Genomic DNA, 20,606 nt, shown 5'->3' with positions numbered 1-20,606 from the left:
CAGAGACAGGAAAACACCATTAAACTAACAGTCCAGGCTGTCACACACATGGCCCACCGTGCCCGTTTCCATCACCATTGGCACACCCATTGCCCAGCACATGACAGGTACACCACCAACAGATAATCCCCCCTTACACATTGCCTTCACACACATCCCCATGCATCCATGCCACATGCATCGTGCCCACAGTCTACTCACCTGTTGGTCTAGAGGCCCATACAGCAGTCCGTACTGGGGTAGGACCCCATCCACCAGTTGCTCCAACTCGGCCAAAGTGAAGGCTGGGGCCCTTTCCTCAGTCACACGGGTCATGATAGGTTCCAGACACAGGTCACAGCAGCACATGCAGTGTAGGTCTTCTCCTGTGGAAGGTCAAGAAACAACTGAGGAATGATTGAGAAAATGGCGAGAAATGGAGAAATGGCCGTCACAGCCGGCGTACATCCCCATTGGCCACTGTACCCCAGAGGGCCCAATATTATCCAATGAGGAATTGCAGTGGTTCATGACCGCCTACCGCTAGGTGCACAAGATTGGCGGAATTACCTCACTTCTACCTGTCTCTCCACACAAGACAGGTGGTCACCATTTCAGGGGGAGTGAACAGGCCTATTGATAATTGCTGCATCACAGGATAATTAGGCACATACTTTTAAAATTACACTGTCCCAATACATGATTGCACAATGTGGACTTCTGTTGTGGTATAGTTGTTCAAATTGTGACAGCCTACTCACTCTTGAGCCCCTTAGACACCTAATGCTGCGGATGAATAGGAGATGTAGGCATACCCACGTGTACAGACCCCTGGTGGACTTAGCTACACTGGAGGACAGGCAAATAATTCTCACCAATAGACTGGACAGGGCCACAATCACAGAGCTGGGTGCCCAGTTGGAGCCTGACCTGATCTCAGCTATCCGTCATCCGACTGGGATCCCCCCTCTTGTGCAGGTTCTATCAGTGCTTCATTTCCTGGCAACAGGTTCTTTCCAAGTGACAGTGGGCTTGGCAGCAGGAATGTCACAGCCAATGTTCTCTATCGTGCTGGCACATATTCCGTTTGCCGCCCCCCCAGCAGAATGAACAAGTGTACAGGAATCGTAAGAGTTCCCCCTCCATGAATGTGCAGATAGTGTGCCTGGCAGACCAGTACATCTTCCATGTCAATGCTAAATATCCTGGGTTGGAGCATTATGCCTTTGATCTGAGGAATAGCAGCATCCCAAATGTGATGGGCCAGCTACAGAGGCACAGGGTGTGGCTTAGATGTGAGCCTTGGTCCCACCCAGTGTATGTTAGTGTATGCCTATGCTGTTAGCCAAATATGATAGTGTGTGGCTAAATGTTGTCCCTCAATACTTGCAGGTGATTCTGGCTACCCAAACCTATTGTAGCTGCTGACCCCTGTGAGGAATGCCAGGACAAGGGCTGAAGAACTTTATAATGAGGCACATGAGTGAACCAGAAGGATCATTGAGAGAATCTTCGGCCTCCTGAAGGGCAGGTTCAGGTGCCTCCATCTTACAGGTGGATCCCTGTGCTACTCACCCGAGAAGGTGTGCCAGATGGTCGTGCCATGCTGCATGTTGCACAACCTGGCCCTCAGACACCAGGTACCTTTTCTGCCAGAGGAGGAGACTGGAGATGCCCCTGTGGCAGCAGTGGACCCTGAGGACAGTAAAGATAAGGACGCAGAGGATTAGTGATCCGTCAGTACTTTCAATGACACACAGGTGAGACAGTGCAACTTCACATTTCTATGACTATTGTTGTATTCTCTGTGGTAGTGGCATGCTGGCATTACCCACTTGTCACCTCTAGTTACTGTCACCTATGGATTATCATTTTACAGATGTTGGTGATATGACAACAATTTCCTGACGTGATCACTACAGACAGCAACAGGTTATTCATTCTATGCTCTCACTATGTACAGTTCATTTTCAATTGATGTAGCTGTTTCAATCAATACAAATTTGCTATACATGAAATACTAGTATTCAAGTTGTATCTAAGGGTGTTTATTGTGGTGCTAAGAAATTGAGGGAAAGTGCAATGGAATGAGGTATTGATGGAGGAAATTCAAGTGTATTGTTCCAGTCTGTTTGTAGCACAGGTGCAGTGTCCAAGGGAACATAGGAAGGGGAGCAATGACAGTTCAAGGTGGACAAGGTGGCAGGGTGGGACACAGGGGGACAATCAGGAGAGTCTCATTTCCTGGTGGTGGTCTTAGCAAGTGTCTCTGGCTTCTGTCTGGGTCACAGGGATTGTTTGGGAGTGGTTCAACTTTTGCGGGGGGAGCGTTGCTGGTGGCCTGTGGGTCTTGTGGCAGGGCCTCTGGGCCACTAGTGGCAGAGGGAGTGGAGGGCAGTTCAGTTGACTGCCTAGTGGTAGGGGCCCGCAGCGGTGCTGCTGCCTCTCTCATGATGTTGGCCATGTCTGCCAGCACCCCTGTTATGGAGATCAGGGTGTTGTCAATGGCCTGCAAGTCCTCCCTGATCCCCTGATACTGTCCCTCCTGCAGCCACCTGTTCTCCTGCACGTTGTCTAGGATCTGTCCCATTGTATCCTGGGAATGTTGGTAGGCTCGCAGGATCTCGGAGGGGGCCTCCTGGAGAATTGGTTCCCTGGTCCTGTCCTCACCCTGATGTACAGCAGACCTCCCAATGTCCTTATTGGAATGTGCCTGTGTCCCCTGAACAGTGTGCCCACTGACACCAGGTCTCTGATTGTCTTGGGGGTGAGAAGTGGCCTAGGGTCCCTGTACAGGTGGGTACACTGCTGACTGATGTGTCCTGGAGACAGAGGTGTGGGTACGCTGGGTGGGTGGTGTGGTGTTAGTTACTGATGGGGGAGGCTCTGTGGTGGTCTGTGAGTGGGCTTGGGTGACCGGCTGTCCAGTGGTCCCTGATGGACCAGGTAGGTCCTCCAGATCCAGAAGTCCAGAGTTACTGTTATCACTGGGGGCCTCTTCTGTTGGGGGACTGGGTAGTGGTGGCACCTCCTCTCCACTGACATTGGCTGGGGTACCTGTGGGGATGTATTATGCTTCACGTGTATTACATTTTTACTTCCCGAGCTTCCCCTCTATGGTTGGTGTTGCCCTGCCAGCTTTTCCTTGTGTATGGTGATGTATGGTGATTACGTTAGTTTCCCTCTGCTGTGCATGCTTTAGTGATGGGTGTCCATTCAGGGCTGGGAGGGGTGTCCATGTATTGGTATGGAATGCAGGGCTTGGTATTGGGATTACTGAGATGTGTAGGTGCAGTGTGTGGGATGGAGTGGAGTGATGGAAGTGAGGGTGTGGGTGTGAGATGGCATGCAGGTATTGGGGAGTGATAGGTAGTAAATATTGACTCACCAGTGTCCAGTCCTCCGGCAACTCCAGCGAGTCCCTCAGGATGCAGTATTGCCAGTACCTGCTCATCCCATGCTGTGAGCTGTGGTGGAAGAGGTGGGAGTCTACCGCCAGTCCTCTGCATGGTGAGCTGGTGTCTTGCTGCTATGGAATGTACCTTCCCCGGTAGGTCGTTCCAACTCTTCGTGATGTCGTCCCTTGTTCTTTGGTGCAGTCCCATGCCGTTGACCCTGTCCACGATTCTCCGCCATAGCTCCATCTTCCTTGCTATAGATATCTGCTGTAGCTGTGCTCCAAAGATCTGTGGCTCTACCCTGACAATTTCCTCCACCATGACCCTTAACTCCTCCTCAGTGACAAGGGGATGCCTTTGTGGTGGCCTGGATGTTGTGTTATGTGTGTTGGAGAGGCTGTGTTGGGTAATGTGGTGGGGGGTGTGATGTGGAATGGGTGAGGGGTGTATGGGTGTGAGTGGTGTGTGTGTCTAGTTGTCTCTATGCTCTTCTTCTCAGTCTCGTGATGGCAATAGTTGTTGGTAAAGGGTTGTGGGTGATGTGGGTGTGTGTTTCATAGCGGTGTGTGGGTGTGGTGTGTGTATGGGTGTCAGGTGTGTGTTGTTTGAATTGTCTGATGTAGTGTTGTTTTGTATATGGGTGTCCATTGTGAGCGCAGCGGTATGTACTGCCAATGGTTTACTACCGTGGAATGTCCGCCGTGGTGATTTGTGGGTCATAATGTGATGGACATTGTTCTGTTGGCCTAACGGTGTGGGTTTTGGGACCACCACTTTTGCACTGACCTCTGGTCTGACGGGTTTATGTATGTGGCTGTATTCTGTCGAATTGGGGTGTGTGTGTCATAATATGGTGAACAGGTATTTGCCAGTGTGGTGATAAGTTTGCGACTGTCAGCACAGAGGTAAGCGTCATTTGCCGCCAATGTCATAATGAGGGCCTGAGACATGATTTGTTGCACATGAGTGAAGTAATCTGTATCACTTTGCCATCCTAAATTTAAAATAAACAATGACATCACAACATAGTTTCAATAGTGTCTAGAATTGACTGAGCTCTACAAGGTTTGCTTTTACACCCACAGGTCATAGCAGAGAAGTACTAGGAAAAATTTAGTTTAACAAAAAAGTTTTCATTTCAACAGTCTCATCCTATTACTTAGCACATCTAAGATAACCACATACAAAATATTAAAACAGCACAAATGAACATTGCAAAAATGAGAATAAAATGAACATTTTTACTTTAGTTAAAATGTCATTAACAACCTAACATCATAGAATCTACTTCTATGTGCTGTACTAGGAGAGCATGGAGTAGAGTAATTTGCATCTTGAGTTTCTTACGGTGTATCAACACACTGCATACATGTGTGCCGCAAAACTCAGCAGTCCTGCAGCTGGAAGCAAGTGTTTCCTTGAAAGATAAACATACATCAGAATCAGTTCTTCTCCTCCTGGATTTTGGTTCTGTATCAGCCTTGAGTGCAGACCTGGATGCAGCCTCATCACAGATCTTCTGACAGTATATTGCATAATAGTCTAGGATTGAGGCCCTCTTCTACCAAGTGGTTCATTGGTTGTCCCTTTACAGTTCATCTTATCTGAGAAAGGAATTTCTGACATAACCTTAGGAATGTCTGACGTAAACTATGTGCAACAATATGCTTATCTTAGCCTAAATTGTATAAACAAATAAGGTAAAAAATGTCAATTCAGGCCACACTGTTAATGTTATTATGATTATCTGGCCTTGAAATAGCGATAAAAAGGCACTTGTTCTGGAATGATGTAGCATCAGTTGCTTTATCTATGCCATTATCTGAATAACTTGACACTTTCACAGGTTCTTGGAACAATAAGGACATGCAACATCTCTGTCATAGGCAGACCTGTTGATGATTCTGCAAAACTAGAGAAAATAGAGTCTTGGCCTGCGGAGTCTGGCCTTAGGGACTTTGCAGCATCCCTGGCTTGTACTGCTGCATTGTGACAGAATATGGGCAGAGATATGTATAGGTACTCATCTAATTTATAGGGACTCCAATGCTCTCAAAACAGTAGGATACAAAAAGTTATTTCTAAAACAATTTCGTAACATTCATCATAAAGCATAAAATTAATATGCTTAAATTATAGTTAAAAGCAATCTCATGATGACTTGCTTAGGAGAGATGCACTGCTGGTGATTAAAAAGATCGGTCATGATATTGAATATGTCAAATTAATCAAACAAATACAAAAAAATAATTTGTTAAAAATGTTCTGCTAAATCAAGATTTGCACTTAGTCCTCATCTGAACATATTTTAATGACATAAGGTTCACATACAGCATATGTGTAGTCATGAAGAAAAACGGTCAAAGGGTGTTTGTTGTTAATAGCTCACAGAACATGGACTAGCAAGTGGTTCCATTTCCAGAGCACTTAGTTATGGTGGAAATACTTTGTTTCGTGGCTCGAACAAAATCAGTAACACAAGCCAATTCTCTGTCATCTCATCAAGGAGTGGCGCTGGTACTATTGATCCATCATGCTTGGCATCTTGTACTAAAGACAAATGCGTTGCTTGACATTGTTTGTGGTGTGATTGCAATGGCTACGTGAGTATTTATACATCTAGGAAAGCCACTGGGGGATCCAAGTTGATTTCAGCTGGACAGCTCATACACCAGAACACAGTTCTTACTTGCATAGCATCCATTTTGTGAAAAGACAGCATCCAGTTGTCACTAAGGCCCTGATTTAAACTTTTTGGGGCAAAACTTAACTAACGCAGTTTTGCACCAAAAATTATAGCACCCGCTTGAACCATTGTTCTGCACCAGCCGTGCACCATATTTATGGGATGATGCAAGCCGGTGCAAAGGGTAGGCTTGTGTAAAAGAAAATGACATTAGTCAGGTGGGGCTGGCGGTATGGAAGAAGTGGCTTTTACACCAAAAAATTTTGTCAGACAGGTTAGAGTAAAAAAAAATGACTCTAACCTGCCTAGAGTCATTTTCTGATGCAAAACCATCCATACCACATGACTCCTGTCTTAGAAAAGACAGGAGTCATGCCCACCATCCAATGGCCAGCACAGGGGACGAGGGTCCCCTGGGCATGGCCAGTGCACCCTGTGCCGTGTATGGGGGCCTATTTCAGGGCCCCCTATGGCACTTTAAAAAATAAAATACTTACCCGTACTTACCTGGGATGGGGTCCCCCATCCTCCACTGTTCCTCTGGTGTGGGTGGGGTGTCCCCTGGGACTGGGGAGGGCACCTGTGGGCTCATTCCATGGTGTTCCACGATTGCCCCATTTTTTGACCCCTCCCGTGCACCATTTTTGCATGGGAGTATAGATATGGCCTTAAGGCTATAGAGTCATTTTTTTCTCTGGAACGCCTACCTTGCATCTCATTAAGGCAAGGTAGGTTTCCACGTCCAAAAATATGTAGTTAGTTTTCCATTGAATGAGAGTAAATAAAATGATGCTAATTCTGTGCAAACAGGATAAATATGCCACTAAGTTTTGAAAGTGTTGAAAGCTAACCATGTCCCAGATAGTATGCTATGGATTTTCGGCATTTCTATTTTGCTGGATACGTGTAACCTCATGCTAATGAATTCCTTGTTTAATCAGGAGGAAGATGACAATACACAGCTGATAAGCAGGAGGATGGTGTGAATTCATTCATCATTCATAAAAAAAAATATGGTATTAGTCCAATAACAGCTGTAAATCTAGTCATCAGGCCAAATCCAATATTCTTACAAAGGTGCACAATGGCAGCTGTTGTTGACATATTAAAAATTGTATGGAGAATATCAGGAACGTGAGTAGGTATTTATTCTGTAAGAGCCTCCGAATCTCCAAAGCAGTTTTGGGTATCTGCATGTCATACGTTTCCGCAATAGAAGTACAAGGGACTTCGGGCCAGATGTAGGAAAGGATTTGCAACTCGCAAACGGCAAAAACTGCCGTTTGCGAGTTGCAAATCGCATTTTCCTATGCAGAAATGCATTCTGCGAGTCGGACCGACTCGCAAAATGCATTTCAGAATCGCAAATAGGAAGGGGTGTTCCCTTCCTATTTGCGATTCCTAGTGGTATGCAATACCATTTGCGACCGCATATGCGGTCGCAAATGGTGTTGCAGTTACCATCCACTTCAAGTGGATGGTAACCCACTCGCAAATTGGAAGGGGTCCCCATGGGACCCCTTCCAGTTTGTGACTGGACCCAAAAACATTTTTTCAGGGCAGGGAGTGGTCCAAGGGACCACTCCCTGCCCTGAAAAAATACCGAATCTAAAGGTTTAGTTTTTTTTTTAAAGTGCAGCTCGTTTTCCTTTAAGGAAAACGGGCTACACTTAAAAAAAAAAAACTGCTTTATTTAAAGCAGTCACGAACACGGAGGTCTGCTGACTACACCAGGCCTCCATGTTTGCGAGTGCCCATAGTCGGTATGGGGCCACAATTTGCGACCCACCTCATGAATATTCATGAGGTGGGTCATTGCGACCCCATACCGACTCGCAGACGGTGTCTGAGACACCGTTCTGCATAACATTTTGCAAGTTGCAAATAGCGAGTCGCTATGACTCGCTATTTACAACTCGCAAAATGTTTCTTTGCTACATCTGGCCCCTACTTTTTAAGTAACACAGTGGCTAATTCACTAATTTCCTCAAAACACATGCATCTTATGTCAATTTAAAAAAATAAACACTTTTCATTATATGTTGAGATGGTGGGTGCAAGGTTCTTCGACAGTACTGTATTCTATTAGAAATCGTAATCACATAAAGTTAGTCAGGTTTCAAACTGCAACAACTGACGTTGGTTAACATTAAATAGGAATTATTATTCAGTAGTTCATGGTGCTTGGGTATGGATGAAATAGGAGTAACAAATAGAACACAGCTTAACCTAGGCCTCAAATAATTACACATTCCATGCAAGGAAATTGTATCACATGAAAGAGAGTGAGTTGGGATTTCTGCAGCTGGAAGTGCTGATGAACACAAAGTCATCGTCATTTAAACACATGGAGGAAAAAGGAAATTTCCATGAATGGAAGAGATGTGAATTGTGCATTGGTTCATACCAGCATAAAGATTTATATATCTGACATGTCATGAACATGAAAAGGTGTAATAGGTAAGGAAATAAAGCCTTGCATTAGCCATTTACCAGGTGGATTTTCACTATTTGAAAATTGTGTTTTTTTCTATTTGTTCAGTACTCAATAAAGTGTATGTGTCCTCTTTTTTTTAGACATTGTTTTCTGTGTCAATTGTAGACTATAAGCCTCAAACATAACTTATCTTTTTCAGAAGTTGCCAAAGCACAAACCCTAATCCAAGAGTTTGACAGACTCAGTTTAATTGTATTATAGCTATTAACTGAGCCTGGCCATGTCGTAATGAATGAATGAATAAAATAAATGAGAGAGAGACATTGGTTTGTGTGGCAGAGTAATTCAAAGCCGCGCAAAATGCCCATGCCACCACCCATGTATTTTGACACTAAACCTGATTCCGAAACATCAATAGAAACGGTTTAGTGCCAAAAATTAACACCTTTGAAAAGCAGGAGCATAACAGAGAAATGTTTTAACTTCCCCCTGCTTTTATGAATTTGCATGTGTGCTGCACAGTATAACAGACATGCAAAGTGTAAAAAGCATTTACACTAGTCTAGGCATAGTACATCTTGTACTAGAAGTATACCCTTCATGTTCAAAACCTATGCTAGACTCACGCACATACTCTAGCACTATGGCGCTAAGGTGTGTGTCCATGAGAATATGGTGCTCTCCTGCTCTCTGCTTGTTATGCAATACAGCACCGCAGCTTGGGGTGCTGCACTACATTGCATGTCACCTACCAGAATGTGGGCCAATGTTGTTTAAGGAATGCACACATTTAGAATACTAGATCCTATAGGCCCTCATTACAACCCTGGTGGTCGGTGATAAAGCGGCGGTAATACCGCCAACAGGACAGCGGTAAAAAAAATGGGATCACGACCACAGCAGAAACCGCCAACATCGACAGCCACTTTAACACTCCGACCGCCACAGCGGTAGCAACAAACACCGCGGCGGTAACCGCCAACAGACAAGCAGAAGACAATGTACTGCCCACACTATTACAAGGCACCAATCCTTCAGCTTTTCTGAGGCGGTATCAATGACATCAAAAGCACGGCAGAAACAGTACACTGAAGGGGAACCACTCACCTTTTGACACTCAATGAAGAACCAGGACGCCATGGAGCCCGAACTACAGGTCCTGCCGATGGTGGTGTATCTGCTAATACACCAGGAATATCAAAGAAGGCGGCGGCGACAACCACAGTGAGTACTGCACCTAGCACACAGGGGAGGGGGGAGGAAAAAAAAGTGACACACATACGCAACACCCCCACCCTCACCCACAACACCATCCACACAAAAGCATGCATCAACATTACATGTACACCCTGTAACCCCCTGGAAGAACGCAAGGACAAAAGGAATGGAGTGAAATAAGTGTTATTTAGAAAATGCAGATAAAGTTAACGATTGTAAACAACAGTATATACAAACATTTACAATATGTACAGAGGGCCGTACACTGTCCATTGCAAATGTCAGTGGACCAGTGGACCAAAAAACATGGGCGAAGGTCACACATGACTCTTGCCTCAAAACGGAGAGATCACTGCAGGGGCATCAGGTCGAAAACACACAGGCACCTCAGGGGGAAGGGAAGGCGGGGGGCACCTCAGCCGGAAGATGGTACTACGCCACTGCTCCTGGGGGGGGGCAACATGCCCACAGCGATGTCCTGGGGAGTGCAAAGCCTCAGTCTCTTAAGTGGGTGGTTTGCCCACTGCTTGCTCCTGGGGAGTGCAAAGCCACAGTCTCTCAAGTCTCTCAAGTGGGTGGGTTGCCCACTGCTTGGTCCTGGGGAGTGCAAAGCCACAGTCTCACAAGTGGGGACATGTTCCACTGGTTCTGGAGGGGGCTTTCTGTCCAGTCTGCTTCATCCTGCCAAGGATAGGCTGAGTAGATGCATATCTCCACTGGTTCTGGAGGGGGCTTTGTGCCCAGTCTGCTTCATCCTGCCAAGGATAGGGGGAGTGGATGAATATCTCCACTGGTTCTGGAGGGGGCCTTGTGCCCAGTGATGCTGCACCTGGGGTGTGGCAATTCACATTCCCTCACCTGGGTGTCTGAGGCACGAGATGTGCAGGGAACATGTAGCATGATACTCCACGGAGGCAGAGCCAGACTCCATCCTGCGACGACTTAGGTTGCAAACTGCTGGTAGAGCCAATGCTGGTGGTGGTGCTTCAAGTGGTGGGTGCAGGGTCCAGGCCGTCTCCTGCAGCCTGGGATGGCTGCCCACTGGGGATGCTGCTGATGACAGATGTAGTGGCACCGGCTGGGCATGTGGCAGTGCATATGGCGGTGCAGGTGGCAGTGCCTGCGGCGGTGTCTGCTACGGAGATGCTGCTGGTGCTGGCCGTGGTGCAGGTGCTGGTAGTAGTGGAGGGAGACACCAGGCCATCTCCAGCAGCTTCGGATGGCTGCCCACTGAGGAGGATGCTGCTGACTGTTGTTTTGGCAGCGGCAGTGCAGGTGGCGGTGCAAATGGTGGTGCAGGTGGCTGTGCTTGTGGCGGTGCTTTCCGCAGTACAGGTTGCTGGGCTGTCAGGACTAATGGTGGTCACCAGTCCCTCACCTGGAGGCTCCGAGCCCTGAAGTGCCTTGCCTTTGGGTTTTTTGCCCTTCCCCACTTTGGCAGATGCTGCTGGCACCTTGGCACTGGCAGATGCGGTTTTGGAGGAGGTCTTGCTGGGTGGGTCGTGCGTCTTGTCTATGATGCATGCTGGCCCCTTCTTCACCTTGGCAGGTGGCGGAATTGGTTGGTCCTTTGCATTGTTTGGTGGCACACTGCCAGTCATGATGGGTGCCCCCTTTTTTTATCCCCTGGGACTTGCAGGTACCCCAGCGGACGCTGAGTTGGTGGCTGAGGTGCTGGCCTGGGATCTTAACACCCTGGCCCTAGGGCAAAGACAGGGGAAGAAGTCAATGTTAGCCAGGAAAAGTTTTTTAGACAGACACACTGGGATGGGAAGATGGAGGCAGTTTGGGAGTGGAGGAAGAGGGAGTGGTTGTAGGAGGTGTACGTCTGCTGAGTATGAGTGAAGGTGCATGGGCTGGATGCTGTTGTGAGGTGGATGGCTGTTGAGTGGGTGTGTGACTGCGTTTGTGTACTTTGGGAGGAGGGCTCACAGACACACTCGGAGCGGACACAGGGGACGTGCGCATAGTTGTGGGGTGGTAACTGGCTGTGAGGGGTGTGTAGTAATGGGAGTGCTGGTGATGGAGGTAGTGGTAGAGGAGGAGGGGGACACAGTGGAGGAAGTGGATGTTGGTATGTTTGCATGGGTATGTGCTTGTGGGAGTGCCTGTGAGATGATGTGTGGTGCTTATGTTTTTCTGAGCCACTTTTGTGTGTTGATTTGTGTGCATGCTGGTCTGAAGGTGTGCTTGGCATAGGGTGAAGTAGAGGGGATTGGGTCTGCGTAGTGGAAGTTGGAAGGGGAGCTGGACACAGGGACAATGGCTGCCATCAGTGCTGAGGACAGAGCCTGAAATCCTCTCTGTTGGGCCGCCACGCCAGAATGAATGCCCTCCAGGTATGCATTTGTTTGCTGCAAATGCCTCTCGACACCCTGGGTGGCATTCAGAATGGTTGACTGCCCAACAGATAGGGATCTCAGGAGGTCAATAGCATCCTCACTGAGGGCAGCAGGGCTAACTGGGGCAGGGCCTGAGGTGCCTGGGGCGAAGGAGATGCCCACCCTCCTGGGTGAGCAGGCACAGGAAACACGCTGAGGGGCTGCTGGGAGGGCAGTGCTGATATGGAGGGGTCGGCTGTACCTGTTGTTGGGGTGGGCACAGAGGTGTCCACCACTGCTAGGGAGCTTCCATCGGAGGATGTTGCCGTCGTGGAGCTCCCCTCGTCCTCCGTCCCACTGGTGCCTTCACCCTCTGTGGATTCGGCCTCCAGGCCCATGTGGGATGCAGCTCCCTCCGTCGCCGGTGCCTCTGCTCCTCTGCCAGATGATGCTAATGCACACAAGGATAAGGTAACAAAACAAAAAGGGGGGGGGGAGAGACAGAGGATACACTTGGTCAATGCCAGCAACAACAATACCGTTGGTGGACACAACACACAGGAAGCAGCCCTATGCACTAGGCCATGCCCAACCAGTCACTAATAGTCACCAGCCCAGGAGGTACAATGCCTAACGCCACCATCTGCACACCTGACACCCACAAGACCCTGCCCAGTAGGAGTTGGCCACTTGTATCATTGGGGTAGGAGTGTTCAGAGCCTGCACACAAGGGACCTACCCTGCCATGATCGCCCTGGCCTAGGGGCACCCACCGCCCACATCCCCCACCCTGCTAGCTCCTAAAGCACGCAAAGTCAGCTTTCAGAATCTGTACTCACCCCGTTGTGGCTGCTGTGATGCCCTTAAGCGCCCATCCAACTCCGGATAGGCCACCACCAGGATGCAGAACATCAGGGGAGTCATGGTGCAACGGGCACCCCTTCCACGTTGGGAGGCCAGCCCCAGCTGGGCCTCTGCCGTTTTCTTTGTCCAGTGGCGCAGATCCTCCCATCTCTTGTGGCATTGGGTGCTCCGTCTGTGATAGACCATTAGGGTCTGCACCTCCAAGCCAAATACCCTTTTTTTGGTGGGCGCTGACCTAGAGGGAAAAGACTGCAGAAAATGTAATTGCTCACCCGTCCGGACCGTCATACTCATTGCCCACCAGTTCCCACCCATGCTCTGATGCACACACACTGACCACTTCTCATGCAGCACTCAGGCCAGGACACCTTAGCACCCTCCAACATGTAGCTTACATCCACACCAATCCAAACAGGCATTGCCCACACAGTCTGCTCACAGTGTACTCACCTTTTTGTCTGGAGAACATTAGAGTACTGTGTACTGGGATAGGACCCCATTCACCAGTTTCTCCAACTCCTTCACAGTGAAGGCAGGGGCCCTTTCCCCAGACACTCTAGTCATTGTTGCTTCCAGACTCAGGTCACAGCAGCACATGCTGTATAGGTCCTTTCCTGTTGATGGTTAGGTAGCAAGTGAGTGAATAGCTAGAAAATGGCAGTGACGTCCCCGGCCATTGCATTGGCTCCTGGGCCCCTTAGGGCCCAATGATAACCAATGCGAAGTTGTGCGGCGGTCATCGATCGCCTACTGCGATGCAGCACACCGTCAGCGCACTTACCTCATTTCCCCTTGTCCCTCCTCACAGGTCAGGCAGCCGCCATTTCAGGGGGGCACATGGCATGGCACCTAGCTCTGTCATAGCACATATTGGCACATTTACTGACTCTCGAATTCATATGTGACATAAATTCAAAAACAGTTGTGCCATCTATGTGGAAATATGACCTTCTGCTCAATGTTCTCCTCCATAGGCTACAACCGCTGAGACAGATGATGAGATGGCGGCATCCTCCGGTGTACAGACCCCTGGTGGACCTGTTGACAATGGAGGACAGACACATCATCATCACATACAGACTTGATCGTGCTACAATCCAAGAACTGTGTGCCAATTGGAGCCAGACCTGATGTCAGCTATCAATCAGCCCACAGGAAAACCCCCTCTAGTGCAGGTTATGTCAGTGCTCCATTTTCTGGCAAGTGGTTCCTTTCAAACTACAGTGACCATGGCATCAGGGATGTCTCAGCCAATGTTCTCCAACGTGTTGACCAGAGTGTTGTCTGCCCTGCTGAAGCACATGCGCAGCTACATTATTTTTCCCCAGGTGGATGATTTGGCCACAATGAAAGCTGACTTCTATGCCCTGGGACATATCCCCAACATCATTGGTGACATTAGTGGTACCCATGTGGCATTTGTCCCCCCCACGCCGAAATGAACAGGTCTACAGGAATAGAAAAAGCTATCACTCGATAAATGTGCAAATGGTGTGTTTGGCAGAACAGTAGATCTCACATGTGAATGCCAAATATCCTGGCTCAGTGCATGACATCTATATCTTGAGGAATAGCAGCATCCCTTATGTGATGGGGCAACTCCAGAGGCACCGGGTGTGGCTATAGGTGAGCCTAAGGTCCCCACACAGTATAAGTTGGGGTCTGAGTATGGGGTTGTCTCTAAGGGATAGTGTATGTCTAACAGTTGTCCCACGATATTTGCAGGTTACTCTGGTTACCCCAACCTGTCATGGCTACTGACCCGAGTGAGGAATCCCAGGACAAGGGCAGAGAAACGTTACAATGAGGCACATGGGCGTACAAGGAGGATTATTGAGAGAACCTTCGGCCTCCTGAAGGCCAGGTTCTGGCGCATCCATCTGACTCGTGGATCCATGTACTACTCACCCAAGAAGGTGTGCCAGATCATCGTGGGATGCTGTATGTTGCACAATCTGGCCTTGAGACGCCAGTTGCCTTTTCTGCAGGAGGATGAGCCTGAAGATGGTCTTGCGGCAGTGGTGGAGCCTGTGGACAGTGAGGAAGAGGAGGCAGATGAGGAAGATGTGGACAACAGAACAAACATTATACAGCAGTACTTCCGTTGACACACAGGTAAGAGACTGTAACTCAAATTTACCTCGCAGTAAACTTTTGGACATTGTACGTGGCAGCCTCTTACCCTCTGTCTATGGACACTGACTGTTCCCTCTATTTTCAGATCTGTGTTCCCATTCTGGCTACTGCTAGATGTACTGCTACCCACCACAGGCCATCCTGTGGTATATTTCACTGAACATAGACGTTGCAATGCTTTGATAATGTTGTAATAATACATCTTTCTTATCAGTACACTAACTCAAGTATGGTTTCTGTTTCAAGGGTGTTTATTTTTTGTGCAAATTAGTATGGGGATAAGTGCAAGGGGCTTGGGTGATGGTGGAGGAATGTCCAGTTAGACTCCAGTCTATTGGTATCACAGGTGCATTGTCCAATGGGGCGTTGGAAGGGGAGCAATGGCAGTTCAAGGTGGACAGGTTGACATAGTGGGACAGAAGGGTGACAATCAGGAGAGTCTTATTTCCTGGCGGGGGTCTTGGCAATGTTCTCTGTCTTCTGCCTGGATCGCAGGGACCGTTTGCGGGGTAGTTTTCCTTCTGCAGGGGGTGGGGTGCTTGTGGCCTGTTGGTCTTGTGGAGTTGCCTCCTGTCCACTAGCGCCAGTGGAGGTGGAAGGCTGTTCCTCAGTTTGGCTAGTGTCAGGGGCCCTTTGTTGTGCCACGGTGTCCCTCATGGTCTTTCCCATGTCAGCCAGCAACCCTGCAATGGTGACCAGGATGGTGTATATTTTAGTTAGGTCCTCCCTGATCCCCAGGTACTGTCCCTCCTGCAGCCGCTGGCTCTTCTGTAACTTGGCCAGTACCTGGCCCATGGCCTCCTGGGAATGGTGGTATGCTCCCATGATGTTTGAGAGTGCCTCAAGGAGGGTCAGTTCCCTGGGTCTGTCCTCTCCCTGTCACACAGCAGTCCTCCCAGCTTCCCTGTTGTCCTGTGCCTCTGTCCCCTAAACCGTGTGCGCACTGCCACTGACCGCATGTCCCTGATCTCCTGGGTTTGAGGGGTTGCCTGGGGTCCCTGTAGTGTTGGACAGTCTGCTAATTGACGTTTCCTGGGAACAGAGGTATGGGCCCGCTGGGTGGGTGCTGTGGTGGTGTTTCCTGAGGGGGGGGCTGTGTGGAGGTTTTGGAGTGCGGCAGTGTAACCGACTGTCCAGAGGTCCCTGATGGGCCAGGTTGATCATCGTGATTCAGGCGAGCAGAGCTGCTGTCATCACTGTGGGTCTCTTCTGGGGGAGGGAGGGCTGGATGTAACTGGCACCTTCTCTCTGGTGACATTGGGTAGGGGTCCTTTTGGGATGCAAATGCATTGTTAATGTATCTGTGTGTGCCATCTTGTGCAATGGGTGTGTTTCCCTGTATGATTGTGCTCTCCCTGTCGGCTTGGCCTTTCGTGAGTGCTGATTTTGTGGGCTGGGTGAGTCTCTCTATTTGGCATGCGGGGGTGATAGATGTCCATGCAGGTCTGTGATGGGGGTCCATGCATTGTTGTTGCATTCAGGGCTTGGAATTGGGATGAGAGGGTTATGATAGGGGGATATATGTGAGTTGGTGGAGTGATGAGAGTGAGGGAAAGGGTGGGGTTTGTGATGGCATGCAGGTAGGGTGAGGGATATAGTAGTAAAGATATGACTTACCAGAGTCCAGTCCTCCTGCTACTCTTTTGAGGCCCTCAAGATGCATTATTGCCAAGACTTGCTCCTCCCATGTTGTTAGTTGTGGGGGAGGAGGACGGGGTCCACTACCAGTCCTCTGTACAGCAATCTGGTCTCTTGAAACCACGGAACGTACCTTCCCAGTAGGTTGTTCCACCTCTTCCTGATGTCATCCCTTGTTCTTGGGTGCTGTCCCATGGCGTTGACCCTGTCCACGATTCTCCGCCATAGCTCCATCTTCCTTGCAATGGACGTCTGCTGCACCTGTGATCCGAATAGCTGTGGCTCTACCCGGATGATTTCCTCCACCATGACCCTTAGCTCCTCCTCTGAAAACCTGGGGTGTCTTTGGGGTGCCATGGATGTGGTGTGAGTGACATGTGTGAAGATGTGTGAGGTGATGTGTGAGGTGATGTGTTGGGGTGTATACTGTGATGTTTGTGGATGGTGTATGGCTGATGGGGTTCTGTGCCTCTGAATGAGTGGGTGCTCTTTGCTTGTCTCTCTGTGCTTGGTCTCTTTTATTTCATTGTAAGGGGTTTTGGTAATGTGGGTGTGTGTTTTATAGTGGTATGAGTGTGAGGGTGTGGTGTGTGAATGTGTGTCGGGTGTGTGTATTTTGAATTGTCCAATGCGGTGTGGTTTTGTAAGTGTATGTGCATTTTGAGTTCAGCGGTGTGTACCGCTAATGGATTACCCCGGTTGAATGACACCCTCGTTGATTCGTGGGTCATAATACTGTGGGTGTATTCCTGTTGGTGTGACAGTGTGGGTTTTGCTATCGCCAGTTTATCACTGACCTTTGGTGTGGCGGACTAGTGTGGGTGTCTTTATTGTGGCGGGATTCTCTGTGTGGGTCATAATACCCGTGGCTGATTACCGCTGGCGTCACAGTACCTTGGTGGCCGTCGGCACAGAGGTAGGAGGCATTCACCTCCAGGGTTGTAATAATGTTTTTCAGAATCTGAAACTTTTTTTGGGCTTGACAATTCATGAACAAGATTAAGTTAACTTTTGATACAGATGATTTTTTAAGGTCTTTCATGGTTCCAAATCCCAGACAGGTACTTTTCTGGATGGTTTATTTAAAAAAATTATATTTTCAGGTATAATGCATGTTCTGAATAAGTCTTCTCTGCCTTGAACCTGCCCAAATTTTGTTCCCCAAATGCTTTTCTCATCAATATTATCTTTCCAATATGTTTATCCTTGCCCAGACAAATTCTGATTACATTAATTTGAATACATCGTTTTGTTAGCAGTGATTAAATAGTTTTAGGGTTGTTGTAAACATTGTGAAAAATAAAAAGCTGAGGGATGTGGCCAGTCATCATTTTGACTACAGGGACATTTCTTTAAGAAATGTAGATGAATATTAAGAGAAATCAGACATTATTCATTTTACAGTCTCTTTATCCCAGTCATCTGAAATAGAATAATCACAGCATTCAGAAGCAATCATTGAAACATTCAACACATATGGTAATTGGAATCTCTCCTTTGGTCTCATGAATTGATAAGGAACTCTTTCCCAAGCCACACTCTTGTGCACAGGATAAGCTGCCATGTTTGCAGCATAGAGGTGTCTTCGAGCTCTGTGGGATGAGAGATGTGGGAAGTTGTGGAACTGTTCTATCAGTGATGTAGTGTCCCTTCTGTAGCAGTAGAATGATGACCATCCTTGTTAGCTCCATTATCAAAAGAAATACTCCTGCAGTGATATAAACATAGGACCAAGTCAAAGAAACCAATGATAAGCAAGAAGAAATCCATGACTTGAAGTGACTCTAGTGCATGGTGAAATGTTTTTTTGTGTAGAATTAAGATTTGTTCCTACAGATCATTGTTTCTAAAAATCTAACCACCTCAATAGACAAGCAGTTGATCATAGTAATAAATGTTGAACATTTGCAAATGTATTGATCGTAGTATCAGAATTATCTGTGGAACCCATTGTGCTGTGTAAAGTTCAAGACACAGAAAGTAGGTGACCTCCGACCTACTTTCGGTCAGGAGCTCGCTCCCCCATGTTTGCAGCACCACCTAGCTGTGCCAGTGTTCCCTGTCTCCCACCCACGCTGCTGTTTGAGTGTTTGAGGCCCTCCTTCACCCACAGGCACCCGCCTGCATCTCATCCCTGGTGTCTAGTGGGCTGCACGTAAGCGTCCCTAGACTTGCGCTTTGTTTTACCTGAATCTTGTAGATTTGTGACTTTGTGACTTTTTTGCCTTTGTTTTGTGACTTTCTGCCTTCGTTTTTTGTGCCTTATTGTATTGTGCCTTGCTGCCGCTGCCTCCCTGCGGCCCCGCTCCCCTCGAGCCCCAACTCGCTGCTCCCCTCCCGCCTCCCAGCAGCTCCTACCTCCCTCCTCCCTTCTTAATGGTGGTCACTGCGCAACACAGGTGAGTGACCTCCGACCTACTTTCGGTCAGGAGCTCGCTCCCCCACGCTCGCAGCACCACCTAGCTGTGCCTGTGTTCCCTGTCCCCCGCCCACACTGCTGTTTGCGTGTACGAGGCCCTCCTCCACCCGCAGGCACCCGCCTGCACCTCATCCCTGGTGTCTAGTGGGCTGCAGGTAAGCGTCCCTAGACTTGCGCTTTGTTTTACTGGAATCTTGTAGATTTGTGATTTTGTGACTTTTTTGCCTTCGTTTTGTGACTTTTTGCCTTCATTTTGTGACTTTTTGCCTTTGTTTTTTGTGCCTTATTGTATTGTGCCTTCCCGCCGCTGCCTCCCTGCGGCCCAGCCCCCCTCGTGCCCCCACTCGCTGTTCTCCTCCCTCCTCCCAGCTGCTCCTCCCTTCTTAATGGCGGTCGCTGCGCGACCGTGCAGCGGGTGCCCTGCTGGCGGGCCAGAGGAGCACCAGAGGCAAACCCGTCTGCGTCTGGACCGCAGCCAGTGCCAGTCCCCCTGGTCCTCGACCCCCCACACCACCAGACTCCGTTACACCGCCAGAGACCTCCACGCCCTAAACCCAGGACGCACCTCCACCTGTTTCCAGTCCTCCCCCAGGACCACCAAAGGACCCTTCGCCTGCCAAGCCTGCCATTTCTCCTGCACCCTAAAGCGCAATGACAGACCCGCCAACAACTACCTTAACTGCATCCTACTCAAAACTCGCTCCATCCATCAAACACACTATCGAACTTTGTGACCTGCTGACCTCCTTATCACAGGACATCGCCTTCCTCACCGAAACCTGGACAAACTCGGCCTCCGAACCTGACATTGCCATTGCCATCCCTAAAGGCTACAAGATCACCAGGAGAGACTGCACCAATAAGCCAGGAGGGGGAATCACCATAGTCTACAAAAGCACCATCAAAGTCTCAACCAGCACCCACGACACACCAAACTCCGCTGAACACCTTCACTTCAACATCCACGTCAACACCACCCTCAAAGGAACACTGATCTATAGACCTCCAGGCCCCCGAGCGCAATTCTGTGACACCATTGCCGACATTGTCAGGGCCCAGGCCCTTACCTCAGCAGATTACATCCTCCTCGGCGATCTGAACTTCCATTTTGACAACAATAACAACATCAACACCAACCACCTACTGGACAACCTCGCCAACCTCGGATTCAAACAACTTGTCACCTCACTCACTCACACCGCAGGCCACACACTCGATCCCATCTTCGCTGCCAACAGCCACGTCTCCTTCAGCCACACCACCGAACTAGGCTGGACAGACCGCCGATGCATCCACTTCTCCTATCAGAAACCAGCTACTCTCCACCGCCGCACACAACCACCCCGACGCAACTGGAGCAAAATCTCAACAGAAGATCTGATCTCCACCCTCACCCAGACCACACCGCCTACAACCACGCACCCCGACAAAGGCGCTACCAACCTACATCGCTGGTTAGCAGACTGCTCCAACACCCTTGCACCGCTCAAAAAACCCTCAAACACCCTGC

This window comes from Pleurodeles waltl, chromosome 11 (assembly GCF_031143425.1).
Source record: "Pleurodeles waltl isolate 20211129_DDA chromosome 11, aPleWal1.hap1.20221129, whole genome shotgun sequence".
NCBI classification, from domain to species: domain Eukaryota; kingdom Metazoa; phylum Chordata; class Amphibia; order Caudata; family Salamandridae; genus Pleurodeles; species Pleurodeles waltl.
Note: the sequence above shows the minus strand (reverse complement) of the source record.